The sequence below is a fragment of the Macaca nemestrina genome, chromosome 13 (genome assembly GCF_043159975.1).
Source record: "Macaca nemestrina isolate mMacNem1 chromosome 13, mMacNem.hap1, whole genome shotgun sequence".
In the NCBI taxonomy this organism is placed as follows: domain Eukaryota; kingdom Metazoa; phylum Chordata; class Mammalia; order Primates; family Cercopithecidae; genus Macaca; species Macaca nemestrina.
The window spans coordinates 109,917,901-109,942,060 of NC_092137.1; the positions used below are offsets into that span (position 1 = coordinate 109,917,901).

The 24,160-nt window shown below is 52.4% G+C and overlaps 1 pseudogene; it reads left to right on the forward strand.

Moving 5' to 3' along the window:
• Positions 1-11,390, forward strand: part of LOC139357741 (SH3 domain and tetratricopeptide repeat-containing protein 1-like) — a 50,279-nt pseudogene extending 38,889 nt beyond the window's left edge.
• The last annotated feature ends 12,770 nt before the right edge of the window (positions 11,391-24,160 follow it).

A 24,160-nucleotide genomic window follows, 5' to 3' on the forward strand; every position in this document is an offset into this window, starting at 1 on the left:
TATCTCTTTTGTTTTTCCATTCTCTGTATTTTTACTTCCCATTTCCACTCTCACGTTTATTATTTTCTTCCTTTTATTCACTTTGGGTTTAGTTCATTTTCTAGTTTCTCAAGGTGGAAAGTTAGGCTTTTGATTTGAGATTTTTCTTCTTTCTTTGAATGTAGACATTTACAGTTATAAATTTCCCCTTCAGCACTGCCTTAGCTACATCTTGGTGTTTTTGATACACTGTGCTATTTTTTTTCTTTTTAAAGTTTTGCTCTATTGCCCAGGCTGGGTTGCAGTGGTGCAATCTTGGCTCACTGCAACTTCTACCCAGGTTCAAGTCATTCTCATGCCTCAGCCTCCTGAGTAGCTGGAATTACAGATGTGCACCACCACACCCGGCTAATTTTTGTATTTTTTTTTTATAGAGACAGAATTTCACCATGTTTCCCAGGCTGATCTCAAACTCCTGGACTCAAGCGATCCTCCCGCCTCGGCCTCCCACAGTGCTGGGATGAGAGGCGTGAGCCACCGTGCTGGCCCGGGCTGTGCATTTGTTTGTATTCTTTTCAAATTAATTTTCAGTTTCCCTGATGGTCTCTTCTTTGACTCACTGGTTGTTTAGGAGTGTGTAGTTTCCACATATTTTTGAATTTCCCACGTTTCCTTCACTGTCGATTTCCAGTTTCGTGCCAGTACAGCTGAAGAACACCTCTGCTTTGGTCTCGGTCCTTCTCCCTTCACCGAGGCTCATTTTGTGGCCTGGCACATGGTCTGTCATGGGCAATGTCCCATGGGTGCTCAAGAGGACTGTGTATTCGGCTGTTGTTGGGGGGCGTGTGTGACAGATGTCCATTCGGCGTACCTGGTTTCCAGTGTTAATCGTCGGAATGTTTCTGACACTAGAAAATCAGAAGCTTTCCACCGTTCCCAGCGCCCTGTCTTTGGGAGAGGCCAGCGAGCCTGTGGGTTTGGAGCCTGGTTGCATGAGAGAAGCATGTGTGGAAATGCCAGGGGCCGGCTTTGAACCCCATTCCCCCAACATGATGCCATGTGTGGAAGACATGACGCTTGGCTTTGCTCTCTCAGGGTTCCATCTGCGACAGGGGCTACTTGTGCCCCTGGTCTCATCATCTCAGGCTGAAGACGGCCCTGGTCCTGGCCAGAGGGGCTTTGTGAAGCAGAAATAGATGGCCTGGTGCAGGGGCCGAGCCTGGCCAGGACCTTGGCCCTGGGAGTTGTAAAGAAGGCCAGCCTGTACCATGAACATGTGCACCAAGCTGTGCCCATGTTACGGTGTGCTCGGCGCCTGCCCTTGCACAGGTGCATGGCCTGTCTGAGCCCAGGCTCCCCGCCTATGGGGCCCAGGTTCACAGAGGTGTGAAAGAGACAAGCACAGAGCAGGGGCCTCCGAACCCAGCCAGCCTCGCTTCGATGCTGGGAGGCTGACGTCTTCCATTTTGTCTTCTGCCCAGGCCAGCTGCGGGCCGTCCAGCGGCTGTGCTACTTCTACAGCGTCGTCATGCCCAGCGAGACCCAGTGTGTCATCTGCCACGAGTTCCAGCTCTCCCTTGCCCGCAAGGTGGCCGACAAGGTGCTGGAGGGGGCAGCTCCTGGAGACCACCAGTCGGCTCCACCGGTCCCTGGGCACCGAGCGGTGAGGGCTGGCTTTGCAGTGGTGGGGGTGTGGAGGGGGGCAAGGGGGTTGGGGGTGCTGGGAGGGGGGCACAGGGAAGCTGGCCCAGGGCCTCCTCAGCCCCTTTCCTTTGGATCATTTGTTTCCTTGGCATCAGATGCTTTGAGCTGGTGGGTCTGGGGTCGTCCCAGGGCTGCTGCTGGCTTGTGAGTCCCAGCTTGAGTCTCCCTTGTTGGGTCAAAGGTCATCTCAACCCCAGCAGAGACAGTACATGCACACTGGGCTGTTCTTCCTACTATGGTGGCCTTTGTCATCTGACCTCTGCCTGCCCCGAGTCTTCACTCCTGGCCTTCATCTGTCCCCTTAAATGTGACCACAGCAGCCACCTGTGGCTTCTCTCCCACAGAAGACAGAGCCAATTGTGTCACCTGCTTCCCTGGGGCAGGGTTTCAAGGTCTCACGTCCCATATGTGGCCCACTGGGCTTCCCCCGAGCATGCTGACCTGGTGGGGTAACCATGGCGCTGGCCACCCCACCCACAGGGCCTGGTGACATTGCTGCAGTCACAGCCCCTCAAGTGTTGGACTTACTGAGAGAGCAGGGAAGGGGCCAGATTCCATGGGGACCCAGGAGACTGGCTCCAGTCTTGGCCTCAGGTTCACAGAAGGAAAATGGGCCAGTGTGCTAGAGCCATGCTTCTCAAAGTGTAGTCCCTGGACCAGCAGAGCAGCATCCATGTCACCTAGGAGCCTGTGGCAAGTGGGAGTTCTAGGGCCTGCCCCAGGCCTGTGGAGCCGGAAGCTCTGGGGGCAGGACCAGCAAGCTATAAGGACAGTCCTCCGGGTGACTGTGATGCCTGCACACCTTGAGAACCATCGGCCTAGATAGCCTCTGAACACTAACGGCTCCTGGTGCGTCTGGAGAAGACACAGGCCATGTCTGGGAGGCAGGGGAGATGGACTAGCACACTCCTCCTGCCACAGGGCAGCATGATGCTCGATTCCCTCAGAAGGATGTCCTTCATCTTTTCCATGCCGTGTGTGTTCACCCTGGCCCTCCCAGCAGCCTGGGAAGGGCAGAACACTGCACACACAAGAGGGCCGTTCCCAGTCCCCACATGCCAGATTCATCTGTCACCAGACCCACGGGAGGAGGCAGACTGGTTCCAGGAGGATGAGAGCCCTTGTTCTGACACCTGTGTCTGATTCCAGTGATTCCAGGGCCTACAAATCTGCTCTGGACTACACCAAACGAAGTCTGGGAATTTTCATTGACCTCCAGAAGAGAAGGAGGCACATGCCTGGCTGCAAGCAGGGAAGATCTATTACCTCCTGCGGCAGAGCGAGCTGGTGGACCTGTATATCCAGGTGAGTGGCAAGGGATGCAGGAGGGCCCCTGTGCTGTTCACTCTCTGTCCATCCACCCATCCACTCATCCTTCCATCATCTATTTACCTGTTCATCCTTCCATCCATCCATCATCCATCCATCTGTCCTTTCATCATCCATCATTCATCCATCCTTTTATCATCCATCTATTCACCTGTCTATCCATCCATTCATCGTTCCGTCATCTATCTGTTTACCTGTTCATCCTTCCATCCATCCACCAACTATCCATCCATCCATTCTTCCATCATCTTCCCATACACCTGTGGGTCCTTCCATCCATCCATCCATCCATCCTTCCATCATCCATCCATTCACCTGTTCGTCTTTCCACGCATCCATCATGCATCCATCCATCATCTATCCATCTTTTTATCCAGCTATTCACCTGTTCGTCCATCCATCCATCCTTCCATCTATCTTTCTGTCATCGATCCAACTGTTCATCCATCTATCATTCATTAATCTGTTCACTTGTTCATCTATCCATTCACCTGTTTGTCCATCCATCCATCCTTTCATCCATCCTTCCATTATCCATCCATTCAGCTGTTCATCCTTCTATCCATCCAACCATCTTCCATCCATCCATGATCCATCCATTCACCTGTCCATCCATTCACCTGTCCATTTATTCATTCATCATTCTTCTTTTTATCATCCATTCATTCACCTGTTCATTCATCCATTCACCTGTTCATCCATGCCTCCATCCATCCTTCCATCATCCATCCATTCACCTCTTCATTCTTCCATCCATTCATCCTTTCATCATCTATCTACTCACCTGCTCATCCTTCCATCCATCCATCCTTTCATTATCTATCCAGTCACCTGTTCATCCATCCCTCCATCCATCTTCCATCCATCCTTCCCTCATCCATCCATTTACCTGTTCATTCTTCCATCATCCATCCTTCCACCATCCATCCTTCCATCATCTATCCACTCGCCTGCTCATCCTTCCATCCATCCATCTACCCATCCATCATCCATCCATTCACCTGTTCATCCTTCCATTCATCCATCCATCATCCACTCATCCATCCATCATTCATCCATTCTTTTAGCGTTCATCCATTCAGCAACCATCCATCCACCTGTTCGTCCGTCCATCCTTTCATCCATCGATCCTTCCATCATCCATCCATTCACCTGTTTGTCCTTCCATCCATCCATCATTCATCCATCCATCCATCATTCATCCATCCATTTATCCATTCGTCCATATATCCATCAATCTATCATCCATCCATCCTTCCCTCATCCATCTACTCACCTCCTGTTCATCCTTCCATCATTCATCCATTCATCTATTCATCCTTCCATCGATCCATCCGTCCATTTATCCATCCATCCATTTATCCAACCATTCATCCATCATCCATCCCAGTGTCCATTCATCCATCCATCATTCATCCATCCTTTTATCATCCATCCATTCACCCGTGTATCCATCCATTCACTTTTTCATGTATACATCCATCCATCCATTCATCCTTCCATCATCCATCCATCCATCCTTCCATCATCCATCCACTCACCTCCTGTTCATCCTTCCATCCATCCATCATTCATCCATCTATCCATCCATCCATCCATCCTTCCATCATCCATCCATTCATCTGTTCATGCTTCCATCCATCCATCCATCCATCCATCATCCACCCATCTATTCATTCATCCATCCATTTATCCATCCATTCACCCGTCTATCCATCCATTCATCTGTTCATCCATCCATCCGTCCATTCATCCTTCCATCATCCATCCATTCACCTGTTCATCCTTCCATCCATCCATCATCCATCCTTTCACCCATCCATCCAGCTGTTCGTCCATTCATCCATCCATCATTCATCCATCTACCCACCAATCTACCTATTAATCCATCCCTGCATTCATCTATCTCTCCATTTGTTTATCCATACATTCGTCTATCCACCATCTATCCATCCACATGTACATACATCATCTACCCTCCATCCATCCATACATTGTCTATCCACGCATACATACATACATACACACATCATTCCACCCACCCATCCATCCATCCATCCATCCAAGCATTAATCTATCCACACACCCATTCATCCATCCATGTGTCTACATCTCCTCATCCATTCATCCATCCACCCACTCATTCCTAAGCCACTGCTGAGCACCTGTTGTGTGCCTTTTCCCTTCCTCCAACTGGTTCCCTCACATCCTCCCCCGGTGGCCAGCATCTTCTCCCTGAGGGCAGAGGCGCGGCCCCTCACAGTGCACAGCACCTGCTGGTATACAGCACATGCTCAAATAATGTGACCACTCAATTAACACACAGAAGAACTTGCTCCAAGCGACATGTGGCACATCTACTTACAAAATGAATCTATCATAGTGGCTGTTTTCAGAGGCTTTCCCAAACACAGTGTGATCTGGAACAAATTGTGAAGCCCACGAGACTGATGAAGCTTTCATTATTGAGCACCTGCTGTATACCTCCTTGAGCTGAGGAGAGGGATGAAGAGCTTATGGCCAAGAGGGGACCAGGCCCACCCACAAACACTGCTGATGTGGCAGGGATGTGGCAACGCAGGAGCCAGGGGCTGGGCTCCCAGCAATCTGGGGGCCACAGAGACTGGTTTGAGTGCAGGGGGAGTGGGCTAGGGCTAGCCCTGGTGGTAGGATTCACAGGTGTCGGTCTCCTGGGCTGCAGCTTCTCAGTCACTTCCTAGCACTCAGGAGCATCACTTCATTGTCCTCATGCCAGTGGTGGGGGCAGCCCTCATGCACAGGTTCTGAAAAATGCTCAAGTGTACCTGTACTGTGTGAGAGGAAGGAGCCTGGCAAAGATGCGCATAGCCACCTCGCCAGGTGTGGGTCTTGAGGGAACTTCTGTCTCCTCTCAGGTGGCTCAGAATGTGGACCTGTACACAGGCGACCCCAACCTGGGGCTGGAGCTGTTTGAGGCAGCTGGAGACATCTTCTTCAATGGGGCCTGGGAGCGAGAGGAAGGCATGTCCTTCTACCGGGTGAGCTGGCCTGTGGGCTGATGTGGGTGGGCCTCAGTGGGGCACCTGGAGGGCTGAGGCACAGGTGTGGCAGGGTAGAGGCCTCCCAAATGGAGGCAGGGCCACCCATGCACATGATGAGTTTCCAAGTGGTCTGACCGGGAATGATATTGACCATGCCCCTGCCTGGGACAAACTCTCGGGGCCTGGACGTGATAATGGCTCTACCCTTGTACCTGATGACCTCAAGCAACCATGAGTGGGAAGTCCTGTCCCCATCTTCCAGATGAGGAAACTGAGGCTCAGAGAGGCACAGGGACATGTCAAAGGACACACAGCATATCAGTGGGAGGCCCAGGTCTGCACGCACCCCGAAGTGGGACGGCTTCTCCCTTCCTCTGAGCTCACGGTGTGGCTCAGCCCTGGGCACAGATCAATGTGGGGTTTTTAGAGCAGAGAGGAGTGCTGGCTCCCCCCAGTCAGACCTCCGGTGCCCAGGTGGGAGAGGCTGGTCTGCGGCTATCGGGTGTAGCTGGATGGGCCTCAGGTGACTCTTCAGCCCCCAACTTGGATGTCTGAACTGTGTGTTATCCCAGAGCACAGAGCTGTGTCGAGGTGCAGGGGTAGCTGGGGTGTGGGAAGCTCCAAGCATGTGTTTGAGCTCTGAGGAGGGCGCTGGGCAAGGTGGGTGCTGCGGGAAACCTGACCCCACCTGCCTGTGTGGTAGGACCGGGCCCTGCCCCGGCAGTGACTACGGGCAACCGCAAGGTGGAGCTGCAGCTACAGCTGTGCAACAAGCTGGTGTCACTGCTGGCCACACTGGAGGAGCCCCAGGAGGACTTGGAGTTTGCTTACATGGCCCTAGCACTCAGGATCACTCTGGGTAAGTCCCCTGAGTCCCCGCCCTGCCAGGACGCACACTTTGCCAGAACCCAGCCTCCAGGTCTGCAGGCCTGGAGCTGAAACAGCTGCTGGATTTTCCTGGTCTCCTGTCCAGGCAGGCAGATCTGCCCAACTGGCTTCCCCGTCCGGCTGTGGGGCACAGCCCGAGGTCTCTCACGCAGTGCAGAGCTCCCTGCCTGACTGAGCTCTGCTTCCTCTGCCTGTTCCCGCTGCTGACCACAAGGGCCGTCCAGTGTGCCCTCTGCCTTCCAGACATGCCAGGCATCTCGTTGGTCCCTGTATGTGCCAGACTGAGTGGCACATTCCCTTTCTCTTGTGCCCTTCCCACCCTCATCAACCACACGGTTCTCTGGCTGATAAAATCCCAGTTCCCCTTCCAGCAGTCTGCCCCTTAAGGCCGTGCATCCCGTGGTGCTGTGCCAGGGTTGTCTGTCCCCCTCCAGAGACAGGGAACCCTAGGCAGGCCACATGCCCCAGCGCCTTGTGCCCCGTGGCCCAGTACACAGTAGGTATGCAGCTGACTCCCCAAGGTAGGGGAATCTGATCATGACACACCCAGGAGGAGTCGGATGTCACGTCTGTGGGTTGCCTGGAGCCGGGGAGCCCGGGAGCACCTGCACTGCATGGCTTTTGGGCTCCCCTGGTTAAAACCAGTGAGCAAAGGCAGGTGGCTATGTGTAGGCACAGAACTGGGCCATCCAAGTCCGACTTTGCCAAAGCCTCTCAGTAGACAGGGGCAGGCCTTATTAGTTCTGCTTTGCAGATGGGAAAGTGAGTCTGGGAACCTGGAAGGGAATGGCCAGAGCTGCCCGGGTGACCACAGGTGCCTGGAGTCAAGCCGGGTGTGCTGCCTGGGATCTGTATACCTGCTCCTGAGGGACCTGTGCCCTCCCTGCCCCAGGGAGCCACATCCTCACACCTGCCCCTTTGGCCTGCACCCCAGGGAACCGGCTGAACGAACGCGTGGCCTACCACCGGCTGGCCGCCCTGCACCACCGGCTGGACCATGGCAAGCTGGCGGAGCACTTCTACCTCAAGGCCGTTTAGCTCTGCAACTCGCCGCTGGAGTTCGACGAGGAGACCCTCTACTACGTGAAGGTGTACCTGGTGCTCGGTGACATCATCTTCTACGACCTGAAGGTGGGTGGGGAGGAGCAGGGCTCGGGGTGTTCCTGGCCCCCTTGGAGTGGGATCTCCACCCGGACCCCAGAGGCCTGGGTTCCAGCCTTTCTTAGGAATGGCCCAGTGGCCTCCCTCGAGCTCTACACCCAGCTGGAGGAGCCGGCAAGGTTAGCAGGTAAAACCCAGCTCCCCAGATGGCCAGGCCCCACCCTCAACTCAGTCTCAGCCAGGGAGGCTGCCACATGAGTGGGCAATGGTGGCCTCTGGGTAAAGAAGGGGGATTGTAGTCAGGGGGCCCTCCTGGAGGAGGTGACACCAAAGCTGAGTCTTGACAGTCAAGTGTCAAGGTGCATTTAACAAAACAGGGTCGGGAGAGTGACATTTCAGAGGACGGCATCATCCTCACATTGAATCCACGTTGCAAGATCCAACCCAAATCCTGGCGCCTCCTCTAGGAAGCCTGCCCAGGGTGCCAGCCTGCACTGAGCAACTCCTTCCTGGAGTCCCGAGACACCTTGAATCTTCACATCACCCAGGAAGGGTGGGGTGGGACCAGTGTCTTACCATTGGGTTCACAGACAGGGAAACCCCAGCTCAGGGCAGGTGCAGTGGGGCGTGGCCCCAGCCAGCCAGGCTGAGGCCTTGTTAGGTCGGGTGTGTCTCGAGGGGAGGTGCTGTGCTCCCTCTGCCCCCAGCCCTGCAGGGGTGGAGAGCTGAGATTGGCAGACTGAGACCTGTGGTGTCTCCACCCATCTGCCCAGCAGGCACCGCCCCTCCTTAGCATCACACCAGCCTCGTGTCAGTGCTCCTTACGGGCTGAGGGGCCAGGGCACTCCAGTCCAGGGACCGAGATCTTGGGGGCCTTAGAACAACATGAGGAGCTGGGGCAGCCCTAAGACCCTGCCCCGTATACCCCACCGCAGGCCTGGGGCTGCCCGGGAGGCCCCCGCCCAGTACTGGCGACACCTGGTGGTCAGACGTGGTTTCTGTGGACTCCCAAGTCCCAGCCAGACAGGGAGGTGCCAAGTATCAGGCCCAGGGGGACGCTCCTCACCGCTCAGGGGCTCGCCAGGGACCCAGGGGGACGGACCTCCCAGAAGAGGCCTTTATCTCTCTTGGTCAAGCCTGCCGCCCACTCTGCCCGTCCAGGAGAAAGGAAAGCGCCAAGTAGTACCTGAGAGACCAAAGTCCACGGTTGGGGTCGAGGGACAGAGGCCTCCTTCACCTCCTTCCCATGCACAGCCCTCCTTCCCATGCACAGCCCTCCTTCCCGTGCACAGTCCTCCTTCCCATGCACAGTCCTCCTTCCAATGCACAGTCCTCCTTCCCATGCACAGTCCTCCTTCCCATGCACAGTCCTCCTTCCCATGCACAGTCCTCCTTCCCATGCACAGCCCTCCTTCACCTCCTTCCCATGCACAGCTCTCCTTCCCATGCACAGTCCTCTTTCCCATGCACAGCCCTCCTTCCCATGCACAGTCCTCCTTCCCATGCACAGTCCTCTGGGCCTCATCGTGACTATGCTGTCAGCACAGGCCAGCTTCCCAGAGGGAGGCCCCCTTGGAATTCCCCAAGGGCGGCTGTCTTTCCAAGGCTACACCCTCTTCCTTGTATAGGAGGCTCTGGACCCAGGGCCCAGAGGAGTGGGAGAAAAAGCCAGGCTTGATGGGACCTGGAAGGCTGGCAGAGAAGCAGGGGTAAATGAGCATCTTTGCCAATTGCCTCTAAAATGGGGTCCCCTGTAGTCTACACATGAGAGTGAGCCCTGGAATAGGGTGGATTAAGTGTTCACTGGCTCACGCTGTCACTCACTAGCTGCAGCACACACTACAGGCACATGGAAATGCACACGCAAATGCACACAGGCACACGCACACACAGACACACACACAGGGACATGCACGCACAGGAACACAAACACGCACATTCACATGCACAGGCACACGCAGAGACATATGCATTGGCTGGCTCCTTCCTGTTTAGTTGGGAAGCCCCCACCCCTTCAGGAAGCCTTTGCCTTCCACCCCCGGCTGAGTCTGGGGCCTCCTGGGCTTCCCTCTGCCACAGCCTGGGCCACCCTGTGTGGTCAGTGTTCACTCCCAGGTCCCTCAGACTGGAAGCAAGGACGTTAGGCTCAACCATGCACCCAGCACAGAGTCCAGTGTTCGGCTGGGCCAGGGGGCATTGGATGAGCAGTGGCGGTGACTCGGGGCCTTCTCACGCCCCTGCTCCGTGTGTGGGGCGGGGCAGTGAGGGAATGGACTGCTGCATCTTGGACTTTGTCATTGGCCCTGGGAGCCATCTTGAGATGGTAAAGAGGGACAGGCCAGGCATGGGTCTCAGAGAGTTCCCTTGGGTGACCGCCATGTGGAGGAGGTGCCTGGGGAGAAGCCGGGTGGGGGATGGGAGGGTGAAGGAGGAGGTCTGGGAGGCGGCATCCCAACCCAGGGATGGTGAGTTTGAGCCAAAGACGCATTGACAATGGGAGTGGATGTCTGGGGAGTCACGCTCCGTGAATATTTCGGGGAACATTGCCAGAGAGGACACCTGTGAGATGGTTTTGTACCAGGCCTGGCCCGTGGAGGGCCTGGAAATGGTCAGCATGGACAGGGGCCAGAGGGGAGCCTGGGTCACTCAACACCGTGCCCCTGCTGTGGCTTGGAGCCACGGGTCCTGCATGGAACTCTCAGAGCAGGCAGGATCTGCCCTGACCTCAGCCCATGGGGAAAGCAGCCACTGACTGCAGAGAGGGTGGCACTGGGGCAGGAGGCTTGGGGTGAGTGGGGCGTAGGGACAGTCAGGAAGGCTTCCAGGGGTGTCAGGGTCATCCCCACCTCCTGCAGCTGAGACCACAGCAGTGTCACAGGCTTCGGGGCTCCTGGGGCGAGCCAGCATCGGAAGGACATGTGGAATGACCTGGAGACAGGAACGGCCTCTGGGAAGACGGGTTCCGAGTCCCCCTTTTGCTGACCATGACCTGTCCCCTTCAGGACCCGTTTGATGCAGCCGGGTACTACCAGCTGGCACTGGCAGCCGCCGTGGACCTGGGTAACAAGAAGGCACAGCTGAAGATCTACACGCGGCCAGCCACCATCTCCCACAACTTCCTCCTGGACTGCGAGAAGTGGCTCTTCTTCTACCAGAAGGCCAGGACCTTCGCCACAGAGCTCAGCGTCCACAGGGTCAACCTACCTCCTCTGCTACTCTGCGGGTGGGCCCCCTGGTTGGCCTCCAGCCACCCTCGCTGAGGACAGTATCCGAGGGAGTGGGTTTTGTGCAAGGAGGATGATCTCCTGCCTCTCCTGGTGTCTCCCGTAGTTCATTTTCTGGGTAATGGAAGCATAAAAGCAGGGTTCAAATAGCAATAAATGTTTTTTTTTTTTTTTTTTTTTGCAAAAACATACCAAAGTCCCCATGGCATCCTTCCCTGTGTGCTTCCTGGGCTGTGTCTAGGGGCCAGCTCCTTCCCTGGTGGCAGCCCTCTGATCTTGGGGATGAGAAGGACCGTGAGTCCAACAGACCTGGGCCAGGTCACCATGAGCCTCGGTTTCCTCGGCAGCCAGAGGGGAGATGGTGATTGAACTCTGGGCAGCTCCCTGCTCTCCCTGCTCAGAGTTCTTGCTGTAGGTCTCATGCCACCCTTGCCTTTAACCTTCAGGCCACTGTGCCCGGATGTGGGAGCTGCTTGTGTCCCTGTTCGCCATTGAAGAAATAGAGGCACAGAGAGGTTAGATGTCTGGCCCACCGTCACACAGCAGGTAGAGGTGGACACGCAGAGCCCAGTACACTGACCACCACACCACCCTGCCAGCCTGCAGCCAGGAAGGTGTCCCCCATTAGGACCCAAGGTCAGCTCCTGGACCTCTCTCGTGGTGTCAGGAGAGCCGCAGGCCAGTGAGGGTGGCCCCGGGGATCCCTCACTCAGTGTCCTTTGCTCCCAGACTCGGTTGGGCCGAGCCTGGCCAGTCCCACCTCTGGCCACTGGTCAGCCCTGCGGGAAGTGAGATGCAGGGATCTCCGCCTGTGTAGACGCTGCTACCCAGTATTGAAAGCCTTATCTGGGCTGCCCCCCAGCTGTCCCCCCCCACCCCCTCCCCTTCCGGACCCCGGCCCTCATCCCAGTCCCAGGAATCCCAGGTTTTCCTTCTTGGAATCTCTTGGCCCCAGGGAATACAGTTCACACGGTCTCTTTGCCAGTTTACGCAAGGAAACTGACGTTCAGAGACTGTGGGTGTCCCACGTGATTCTCACATACACTGCACTCTCCCAGGCCCTTCTTTTAAACACTTTAAATGAGGTGATTTTCACATCGCATGCAATTAACTATTTCCACGCAAATAATGTGGTGGCATTTGTACATTCACAGTCCTGTGCAACCACCCACGCCATCTAGTTTCAAAATGTATTCATCTCCCCAGAGGAAACCTCCCATCCTCACTAAGCAGTTACCCCTCCTTGGTATCCCTCAAGCCCCTCGTTTAATGGAAGGAGAAGCTGAGGCCCGGAGAGAGACTTGCCAGTGGGCAGCGCTCTGATAATAAGGAATCAGGCACCCATCTGCTGCTTCAGCCCTGGGTTGGTTTTCCACCCAGCAGAGGTGACAGAGCCAGGAGGTTCTGGGAGCGCCACAGGTGTCACTGGTTCAGTCCTGGGTTGGTTTTCACCCAGCAGAAGTGACAGAGCCAGGAGCTTCTGGGACCCCGTGCTTGCAGCCAGAGCCCTACCCTAAGCCTCCCCACCAGGGGGCAGCAGAGAGCTTTCCAGAACCGGCCACGGGGCTGGCGGGAAGCAGCGGGTCAGAGCTGCTGACAAACCTCACGTAGACCCCAGATCGCTGTCTCTGTGGGTTAGGTTTGGGAATTGGAGGGGAGGCCGCATGATTGGAAACATGAAGACAGCACGGCCTGGCTGGAGCAGCCGGAAGCGCCGTCACGTTGACTGAGGACACAGACCTCCTGCCCGCTGGGCCGGGCCTGCAGCCATTCTTCTCGGGGTGGGGCCCGTAGGTCCGGGTTGCTCTTGGTCCCTGACCTGCTTCAGAGTCCGGGGGGCTTTGGAACTCTGCCTCCCCATCTACGCCCACCCTGGCTGGTGCCATGAGGGGCCTGGATCCTGGGATCCTGTTCCTCTTGGGCAGCAGAGACTGGGGGACCAGAGGAGATGATGGGTCTTCAAGCCCCACATTCAAACCCCAGCCCCCCACTGACAGTCTGGGGGTTCGGGATGACGGAGTTGATGTCTCTGAGCCCCAGTTTTGTCACCACTAAAATGAGGCCGATATAATGGGGCAGAGTGCCAGCCCCCGGGCTAACAGAGGCCTGTTTCCTACTGACAATACCTCTTACTCCTAGGAACAGCTCCAACAACCACACACTAGGGAACACTCAACCCAGGCCAACTTGTCAGAGGCACGTGAACCAGAGCGACTCCATCTTGAATGGGGGCTGGGTAAAGGGAGGCTGAGACCTGCTGGGCCGCATTCCCAGGAGGCTGAGCATTCTTAGTCACAGGATGAGATAGGAGGTCGGTACAAGATACAGGTCATAAAGACCTTACTGATAAAGCGGGTTGCAGTAAAGTCGGCCAAAGCCCACCAAGCCCAAGATGGCCACGAGAGTGACCTCTGATTGTCCTCACGGCTCATTATGTGCTAATTATAACGCATTAGCTACTACAAGACACTCCCACCAGCACCGCGACAGTTTACAGATGCCATGGCAACATCTGGAGGTTTCCCTACATGGTCTCAGAAGGGAGGAAAGAAACTCTCATTTCTGGGAATTGTCCACCCCTTTCCTAGAACACTCATGAATAGTCCAACCCTTGTTTAGCGTATGATCAAGAAATAACCATGAAAATGGGCAACCAGCGACCTTTGGTGCCTCTCTGCCTATGGAGCAGCCATTCTTTATTTTCTTTTTTCTTTTTTTTTTTTTTTAAGATGGAGTCTCGCTCTGTTGGCCGAACTGGAATGCAGTGGCGTGATCTTGGCTCATTACAACCTCCACCTCCTGGGTTCAAGCGATTCTCCTGCCTCAGCCTTCCTAGTAGCTGGGATTGCAGACACCTGCCACCACGCCCAGTTAATCTTTTGTATTTTAGTGGCGACAGGGTTTTGCCATGTTGGACCAGGCTGGTCTCGAACTTCTCACATCAGGTGATCCACCTGCCTCGGCATCCCAAAGTTATAGGATTCCAGGAGTGAGCCGCTGCGCCCGGCCAGAGTAGCCATGCTTTTATTCCTTTTCTTTCCTAATAAACTTGCTTTCACTTTATGGACTCGCCCCGAATTCTTTCTTCTGTGAGATCCGAGAAACCTCTCTTGGGGTCTGGATCGGAACCACTTTCCAGTAACAAACTTGCTTAACCTCTCAGACCCTTCGTCTCTTCATCTGTAACCAAAGACAAAGCCTTCCCCGAGGTTCCAAAAGTGTGGAGAGAACGCATGGGAAATGAGGGGCACGGAGTTGGTGTGCAGAACCAATGTCACAGACTGGGTGTCAAGCCACTGTCATACTGGAAGTAATATCATGCTCTCCCCCAAGTTATGAGGAACAATATCACAGGGGGGTGTGTACCTTCTCTGGTGGCGGGAGTAGTATCATCATCTCTACCTTTAGATGACAGAAACGATGTCACAGGGTGGGTGTACACCCCGTGTTTTTGGAAGCAATGTCATTCTCTCTTCTTCTAGGTTTTACGATTCACATCACAGGCGGGATGTACACCCCTTGTTATATTGGATGGAGTCTCATCCTCTTTCAACCTGTGTCTTTAGAAGAATATCCCATGGGGGTTGTATATCTCTTCAATATTGGTAGTAATACCATCTTCTCCTTTCCTGGATATAAGAAACAATATCACAGGAGGGTGTACACCCCTTGCAATGTTGGTAGTAATCTCACCTCTCCCGTGTGGTTATTAAGGACAAAATCCCAGGGTGGCTGTACGGTTCCTACGTTATTGGGAGTAATAACATCCATTCACCCCCTGGATATCAGGAACCATATCAGAGAAGAGATGTCCACCCCCTTCGATATTGTCAGTCATGTCATCTTCTTCCCGCCTGGATATTAGGAACGATACCCCGGGGCAGGGGGCGGTGTACACCCACTGCGATATCGAAAGTAAAATCAGCCTCTTTCCCACTGGATATTAGGAACTATATCACAGGTGCGTATGCACCTTCTGGGATATTGAGAGTACTATCAGCCTCCACCCCGCTGCATATGAGGAACAACATACAGGGGGCAGGGTGGTTACAACCCCTGCGATATTGAGAGCAATATTCTTCTCTTTCCCCTGTACATTAGGAACTACATCACAGGGGTCTGTACACCGTCAGAGATACTGGGATTCATGTTATCCTCTCCCCAACTGAATGCCAAAAATGACATCACAGAAGGGTGTACACCCCCTGCAATATGGCCAGTAACATCATCGTCTCTACCTTTAGATACTAGGAACAACATCACAGAGGATGTGTACACTCCCCTCAATATTGAGCATAATGTTATCCTCTCTTCCCCTGGATATTAGAAACGATATCCCTGGTGGAGGGAGGTGGAGTACATGAAGAACAACATCACTGGGTGGGTGTACTCCCCCTGCGATATTGGGTATAGTATCATCCTCTATTGCCTAAGATATTAAGACTAATATCACAGGAGGGGTGTACAGCCAAAGTCCCTGCGTTATTGAGAGTAATAGCGTCTTCTCCCACTCTAGATATAAGGAACAATATTCCAGGGATTGTGTACATCCCTTGCTATATTGGGCATATTGTCATCGTCACCCAACGTGGATATTGGGTGCAGTGTCTTAGGGGGGTGTACACCTTCTTCGATATTGGGAGTAATATCATCCTCTTCCCTCAGGTTCGTAGGCTAAATATCGAAGGGGTTTTACAACTCGTGCGATATGGGCAGTAATATCCTCCTATCCCCACCTGGATGTTAGGAACTATATCACAGGCAGCTGTACACTTCTTGGCATGTTGGGAATCTTATCATCCTCTCCCATCTTGGATAGTATGAAAAATATTAGAAACGAGGTGTACACCGGCTGAGATATTGAGAGAAATATTATGCTCTCCTCTTCGGATATTAGGAACAGTATCGCAGGAGGTGTGTACAACCCCTGCGATATTGGGGGTAATATTCTCCCCCCTTGAATATAAAAAACAATATCACAGGAGGGTGTACCCCCCCTGTGATACTAAGAGTCATATCATGTTATTCGGAACAAAAGCACAGTGGGTGTGTAAAACCCCTGCGATATTGCCACTAGTATTATCTTGTCCATCCCAGGATATAAGGAACAATATCAAAAGGGGATGTACCTCCCTGTGATATTGGGGATGATATCTTCCTCTCCCCGGCTGGCTATTAGTAATATCTTAATCACCCATGCTGGATGTGAGGGAAAATATCAAAATGGAGGTCCACGCCGCTTGCGATATTGGGAGTAATATCATCCTCTCGAACCCTGGATAGAAGGAATAAAATGACCGAAACGACGTAAAAACACTGCGGTAGATTCAAATATGTCATCCTCTACCCCCTGGTTATTAGGAACAACATCATAGAGGAATGTACACTTTCTGCGATATTGGGAGTAAAATCATCTTCTCCACATCGGATATCAGGAAGTGGTCAATTAATTATTAATATTAATAAATATAATAAAATTAATACTAATCATTGACATTAACAATGACAATAAAGATACTAAATATTAATAGGGATTAAAAATTTTAATATTAGTATTAATAATTAATATTAACACTATTAATAATAAAAAAATGATATCAACAATTAATGCTATTTAAATCAAAACTAAGTGATACGGCAAAAAAATAATTAATATTATGAATTAATATTAATAAATGACATAATTATTAAAAATTAATTTTTGACATCCATCATTTAAAATCAATATTAACAGTAAAATATTAATTGATACTATTACTGATAATTATTACAATTGATTATTGATATTTAATAAATAATTATATCGTTTTCTGAGCAATACACTAAAGATGCACACACGTCAGTGAAATAGTTCATTATTTGCAGAGGACGAGACGTTACTACTCATAATATTCTAAACAGGCTGTGGGAACACCATGGCTCCCAATAGCCAAGGGGGGGAGAGGGGGTGGCTATTGGTCCCCACCTCGCGGGGGGTGGCTCACCCCCCGCGAGGTGGCTCCCAATAGCCAAGGGGGGGAGAGGGGGTGGCTATTGGTCCCCACCTCGCGGGGGGTGGCTCACCCCCCTGCGAGGTGGCTCCCAATAGCCAAGGGGGGGAGAGGGGGTGGCTATTGGTCCCCACCTCGCGGGGGGTGGCTCACCCCCCTGCGAGGTGGCTCCCAATAGCCAAGGGGGGGAGAGGGGGTGGCTATTGGTCCCCACCTCGCGGGGGGTGGCTCACCCCCCTGCGAGGTGGCTCCCAATAGCCAAGGGGGGGAGAGGGGGTGGCTATTGGTCCCCACCTCGCGGGGGGTGGCTCACCCCCCTGCGAGGTGGCTCCCAATAGCCAAGGGGGGGAGAGGGGGTGGCTATTGGTCCCCACCTCGCGGGGGGTGGCTCACCCCCCTGCGAGGTGGCTCCCAATAGCCAAGGGGGGGAGAGGGGGTGGCTATTGGTCCCCACCTCGCGGGGGGTGGCTCACCCCCCTGCGAGGTGGCTCCCAATAGCCAAGGGGGGGAGAGGGGGTGGCTATTGGTCCCCACCTCGCGGGGGGTGGCTCACCCCCCTGCGAGGTGGCTCCCAATAGCCAAGGGGGGGAGAGGGGGTGGCTATTGGTCCCCACCTCGCGGGGGGTGGCTCACCCCCCTGCGAGGTGGCTCCCAATAGCCAAGGGGGGGAGAGGGGGTGGCTATTGGTCCCCACCTCGCGGGGGGTGGCTCACCCCCCTGCGAGGTGGCTCCCAATAGCCAAGGGGGGGAGAGGGGGTGGCTATTGGTCCCCACCTCGCGGGGGGTGGCTCACCCCCCTGCCATTCTGGGAGTAATGCCAGCCTCTCCTCTCCATGAATATTAGGAACACTATCCCAGGCTGGGTGTACGCCTCCTGCTCTGTCGAGGGTCATATCATCCTCTCTCTTCCAGGGTATTAATAACAATATCATAGGTCAGGTGAACACAGTTTGTGACACTGAAATTATTATCATCCTCTCCCCCTCCGGATACTAGGAACCATATCACAGAAGATTTGTACTCTTCCTGGGCTATTTCGCCTAATATCATACGCTTCTTTCGTGATTATTAGGATGAATATCAGGTGGCTGTTGTTCGTTGTTATGTTTGCTGTCATGTCATACTCTTTCCCCATAGATATTTGGATTATTATCACAGCGTTAGTGTACACCTACTGCGATATTAAAACTAATATCATAATCTCCGTCCCTTGATATTGGGAAAGACATCACAGGTAAGTGTACACCCCTTGTGGTATTAGGAGTAATAATATGCTTAATTATTAAACATCAATGATCGATTTTAATAATTATCAATGACACTATTAATTAATAAGATACCATTATTAATTTTGGATAACTATTTTATGTATATGATTATGCACGCTTAAAATTAATTATTAATATTAATGTCATTTAACAATATTATTAATTCTTATTAAGAATCATTATTTTATTACCAACATCTCTTAGTAAAGATTTCAGTGACATTAATTGCTGATATCATTATTTTATTAATAATGATATTAGTATTAATTATTAATATTAATAATTAATGTTTGTAACGAGTAGTAATTTTTACTATCTTTATTATGATTATTAATATCCATAATTATTATTAATTTTTATATTTATTAATATTAATAATTAATAAACTTGTTCCTGATATCCTTCGGGAAGATGATATTACTCCCAACATTGAAGAAAGTGTACACCCCTCTATGATGTTATTCCCAATAGCCAGGAGGTATAGGATAACATTTTGTTATTCCCAATAGCCAGGAGGTATAGGATAACATTTTTCAAACTATCACAGTGGATGTCTCTCCCCTCAGTGGTCTTGTTTCTTATATTCTGGGTGGGAGAGGATGATATGACTCCCAAGATCGCAGTGGGTGTAGACCTCCCTCGTGATCTTCTCCCTAACATCCAAACGTGGAGAGGATGATATTTCTTCCCATTTCGCAGTGGGTGTACACCACCCCTGTTATATGATTCCTAACATCCAGCGAGAGAAATAGTGTCAATATTGCAGGAGGTGTACACTGCCGGGTGATATTGTTCGTAATATTCAGGGATGGAGAGGATATCACCCCCTATAGAGCAGGGGGTGTTCACTCCTTCTGTGACATTGTTCCTGATAGCCGGCGGGGGAGAGGAAGACATTACTCCCAATATTGTAGGGGGTGTACACCACCTTGTGATATTGTTTCCTATATCCTGGGAAGGAGACGATGATGCCAGTGGTAATATCGCAGGGGGTGTACACACCCACTGTGATATTGTTCCGAATATCCAGAGGGAAAGAAAATGATATGACTCCCAATATCACAGGGGGTGTACATTTTCCTGTGATATTGTTTCTTACAATCAGGGGGAGAGGATGATATGACTGCCAATATGGCAGGGGTTGCACACACCTGCGATATTGTTCCTAATGTCCCGAAGGGGAGAGCATAATATTTCTCTCAATATCGTAGGGGGTGTACACCTACTTTGTAATATTGTTCTTAATATCCACGATGGGAGAGGATGATATGACTCCCAATATCACAAGAAGTGTACAGCCACCTGTGATATAGTTCCTAACATCTGGGTGGGGAGAGGATGATATTACTGCTCATACCGCTCGAGTTGTAAAACCCCTTTGATATTTTGCCTGTAATCCTGAGGGGAGAAGATGATATTGCTCCCAATATCGAAGAAGGCATACACCCCCCATGACACTATGCCAAATATCCACTTTGGGAGACGATGGCACTACGCCCAATATCTCAGGGGATGTACACCCACACTGGGATATTGTTCCTTAAATAGAGAGGGGGAGAAGATGCTATTGCTCCCAATAGCGCAGAGACTGTGGCTATACACCCCTCCTGTGATACTGTTCTTAATATGCTAGGGATGAGAGGATGATACTACACCCAATATTGCAGGGGGAGTACACCCACCCAGTGATATTGTTCTTAATGTACTCCACCTCCCACCACCAGGTATATCGTTCCTAATATCCAGAGGAAGAGAGGATAACATTATGCCCAATACCGTGGGGCAGTGTCGCACCCTCTGTGATGTTGTTCCTAGTATCCAAAGGTAAAGACGATGATGTTACTGGCCATATTGCAGGGGATGAACACCCTTCTGTGATATCGTTTTTGACATTCAGTTGGGGAGAGGATAACCTGAATCCCAATATCACTGAAAGTGTACAGACCCCTGTGATGTAGTTCCTAATGTACAGGGAAAGAGAAGAATATTGCTCTCAATATCGCAGGGGGTGTAACCACCCTGCCCCCTGTATGTTGTTCCTCATATGCAGCGGGGTAGAGGCTGATAGTACTCCCAATATCCCAGAAGGTGCACACACACCTGTGATATAGTTCCTAATATCCAGCGGGAAAGAGGCTGATTTTACTTTTGATATCGCAGTGGGTGTACACCGCCCCCAACCCCGGGGTATCGTTCCTAATATCCAAGCGGGAAGAAGATGACATGGCTGACAATATCGAAGGGGGTGGGCACTTCTTCCGTGATATGGTTCCTGATATCCAGGGGGTGAATGAATATTACTCTCAAAAAAGTAGGAACCGTACAGCCACCCTGGGATTTTGTCCTTAATAACCACAGGGGAGAGGTGATATTACTACCAACATTGCAAGGGGTGTACACCCCTCCTGTGATATTGTTTTTTATATCCAGGAGAGGAGAAGATGGTATTACTACCAATATTGAAGGGATGGACAGCCCCCAAGGGATATTGTTCTAAAGATACAGGTTGAAGGAGGATGAGATTCCATCCAATATAACAAGGGGTGTACACCCCGCCTGTGATATGAATCGTAAAACCTAGAAGAAGAGAGAATGACATTGCTTCCAAACACTCACGGGGTGTACACCCACCTTGTGATATTGTTCCTGTCATCTAAAGGAAGAGATGATGATACTACTCCCACTACCGGAGGAGGTACATACCCCCCTGTAATATTGTTCCTCATAACCTGTGGAGGAGAGCATGATATTACTTCCAGTATGATAGTGGCTTGACGCCCAGTCTGTGATATTGCTCCTAATTTCCAGTAGGTAAAGTACAATGTTCCTGCCAAGAGAGTAGTGGGTGTACAGCCGCCCTGTGATATGTCTCCGAATATTCAGGGAAACACAGGAGGACATATACCCCAAATCTCCCAAAAAGCGTACACCCATTGTGTGATATGGTTGCTAATATCCGGAGGTGCAGAGGATGGTATTCGTTCTCCTGTCGCAGGCTGTGTACACACAACCTGTGAAATTCTTCCTAATATCCTGAACAAAAGAAACTGCTAGTAATGGACACACATTGCAGGGGGGAGTAATTGGCTATTACGATCCACATCGCAAGGGGTGAGGAACTCCCCACTATATGGGGAGTAATATCAACCCCCTCTCCCCACTGGCTCTTACGATCCACATCGCAGGGCAATTCAGGACACCAGCCCTGCCCCAAACTTGACCCAGACAGTGGGTGTCATGGGACCACCTCAGGGTGGGTGGCAGCTCAGCTCAAAGGTATCCTTGCTGCCAAAGACCAACTGCTCCTGCTAGTTTGAATCTGGATACAGGGTCTCTGTTGATGAGACAGATGACCATGAGGCAGACACCCTGAAATCTAGCACGACAGAGCTCAACGCCCCACGAGAGGCACCATAGCACGCAGACTTTGCAGACATACGAGCAAAGGCCACAGCAGGCCCTGAGAGAGGAACAATCTGACCAAGATCCTGGGGTCCTGCCACACAGCCCTTAAACCAGGGACTGGAAACTGTTTCCCTAAAGAGCCAGGAGTCAGTATTTTCAGCTTTGCCAACTGATCTTTGCCTCCAGGATGCAACTCTGCAATAGCTGCACGACAGCTGCCTTCTGCAGGTGGCCTGTGAAGAGATGGGCATGACTGCACCCCCATCAAACTTTACTTATGGACATGGAAATTTCTCAGTGTCATGAAGTGTTAGTTTTTTATTTGTTCAACCATTTGGAAATGTAAAATCTGTTCTTGATTCACAGGCCACAAGAACAGGCAGGGACAGGCTGCCCCTTGCCGACCTCTGGAATGAGCTTAGAGAAGGAACAGACAGGCTGGGCCAGCGCAGCCTACTCACAGGGGATTCGCTGCAGGAGGGTCCTTCGTAGCAGCCACTTCTCATCCTTCGTCTTGGCTTCAAGTGCAGTTCAGGTGGAGAAAGAGAACAGAACCGGCCTCAGCAACAAGAAGGAAGGAGATGCAGGGTCAAGCAGCCGTGTGGATCCATCACACTCAACATTCACACCAAGCGGAGCACAGGCAGGACCAGCCCGGGGGACCGAAGTGGAGGCTCTCTGGTGGGGGACCTCTGGGTGGGCAAGATTCTCTACCTAAAAGTCAAATAGAAGATCTACACAGCAGTAGTTACAGAAAACGCACGCTAAGAAAAAGGCCAAAATAAAAATAGGACACCAAGTTTGGCCAACCGGGTCTCACAAGCCAGTAGGTAAGAAAGCCCAGGAGGGCCCACCAGAGGCGCTGGGGGTGGGTTCCTGCCTGCAGGGGGCCTGGGACACCCCATTCCCACAGAGGAGGACCCAAGCTTTGGGGAGGAAGCTGTTAGAGTCACCCAGTGAGCTGCTCAGAGCTGGAGCCACAGAGCAGGGGAGGAGCCCTGGCTACGTCCCCGTGTGCGCTGAGAAGCTGGGGTGGGGGCACACCCCCAGGGGCCAATGCAAACAGTGGACCGCTGGCCCTCCTCCTGCCCAGAGGATACTCAGCTCCCAAGGGACCACCAAAGCCTGGAACCCAGGGACACACCACCTGACCCTTATGCCCAGGCCTCCTGGACCAGGCAATGTCCAGTACAGGCAGGCAGTCTGGGCTTGGGGCCAGGATAGGGGTGGGTGGTCCTGCTAGCCAGGCCTCCTTCTCCCTACCAGCTGGGCTGGTGGCACTGTAGTTTTGGTTCTGGCAACATATTGCTGCCCTCTTTGGCCACACCAGTCCCCGGCTCCCTGGATAGACCCAGTGCTGTCCAACCCACCTACACAGGTCCCACACACCCAGTGCCCAGCAGGCTCCTGTCAGCCAGGAGGACCCGTGCTCATCCCCTGAACTATCTGTGGGAGCCTGCATCCCACAGGGACCCACAGCTCGGGGCCAACCTCCATGGGGTTTTCTTGGTTGTGGTGGCAGGGGTGGGGGGGTGTTGACCTCCAGCCCTCCCATCCTGGCCACTGTGTTTTATGGGAATCATTCAGTCCTGGGAGCCTCCTGGGGACCCCAAAAGGAAGAGAACAGGGTGGCCATGGCAGCCTCAGCCCCAGGCTCTGCGCCCAAGCGCAACAGAAGGAAGAGAGCAGAGTGGTCATGGCAGTCTCAGCCCCAGACTCTGGGCCCAAGTGCAACAGTCTTCCGGTTCTGGTTTGATCTGGGCGGTAACAACAGGTGAAGTCATTCACACAAGGATTGGCTTCAATATAATGCATCAAGGGACTGTGGAGGACACAGATCAGCCTCCAGACCAGTTATACCTGGTGACTTACCCAGTGCAGGCTGGGGAGTGGAAAAGCTGACCCCCGACCTCCCCACCTATCCTACCCACCAGATGCCAGTAGCGGCCAGGGATCCCTGACGTCAGGCGGAGGCAAACAGCACAGTTGCTGCCTTCTTTGATCCCATCCCAGGGCCCACAGGGCCTGGAGAAACCTGGCAGGGGCTGAGTTGGGAGAATCAGGCAGGGAGATGCCAAGTGAAGAATGTGAGGGACTGGCTATGAGGGGCACTAGGGCACAGGGTCTGCTTCCCCTGGGGAGGTGGCAGTGAGACATATAGTAGCCAAACCTCCACAGGCACCACCCTGCTGCCAGGCACACGAGGTTCCCATAACAACCCCAACGGCTGCAGGAAGGTTCTTCATCAACAA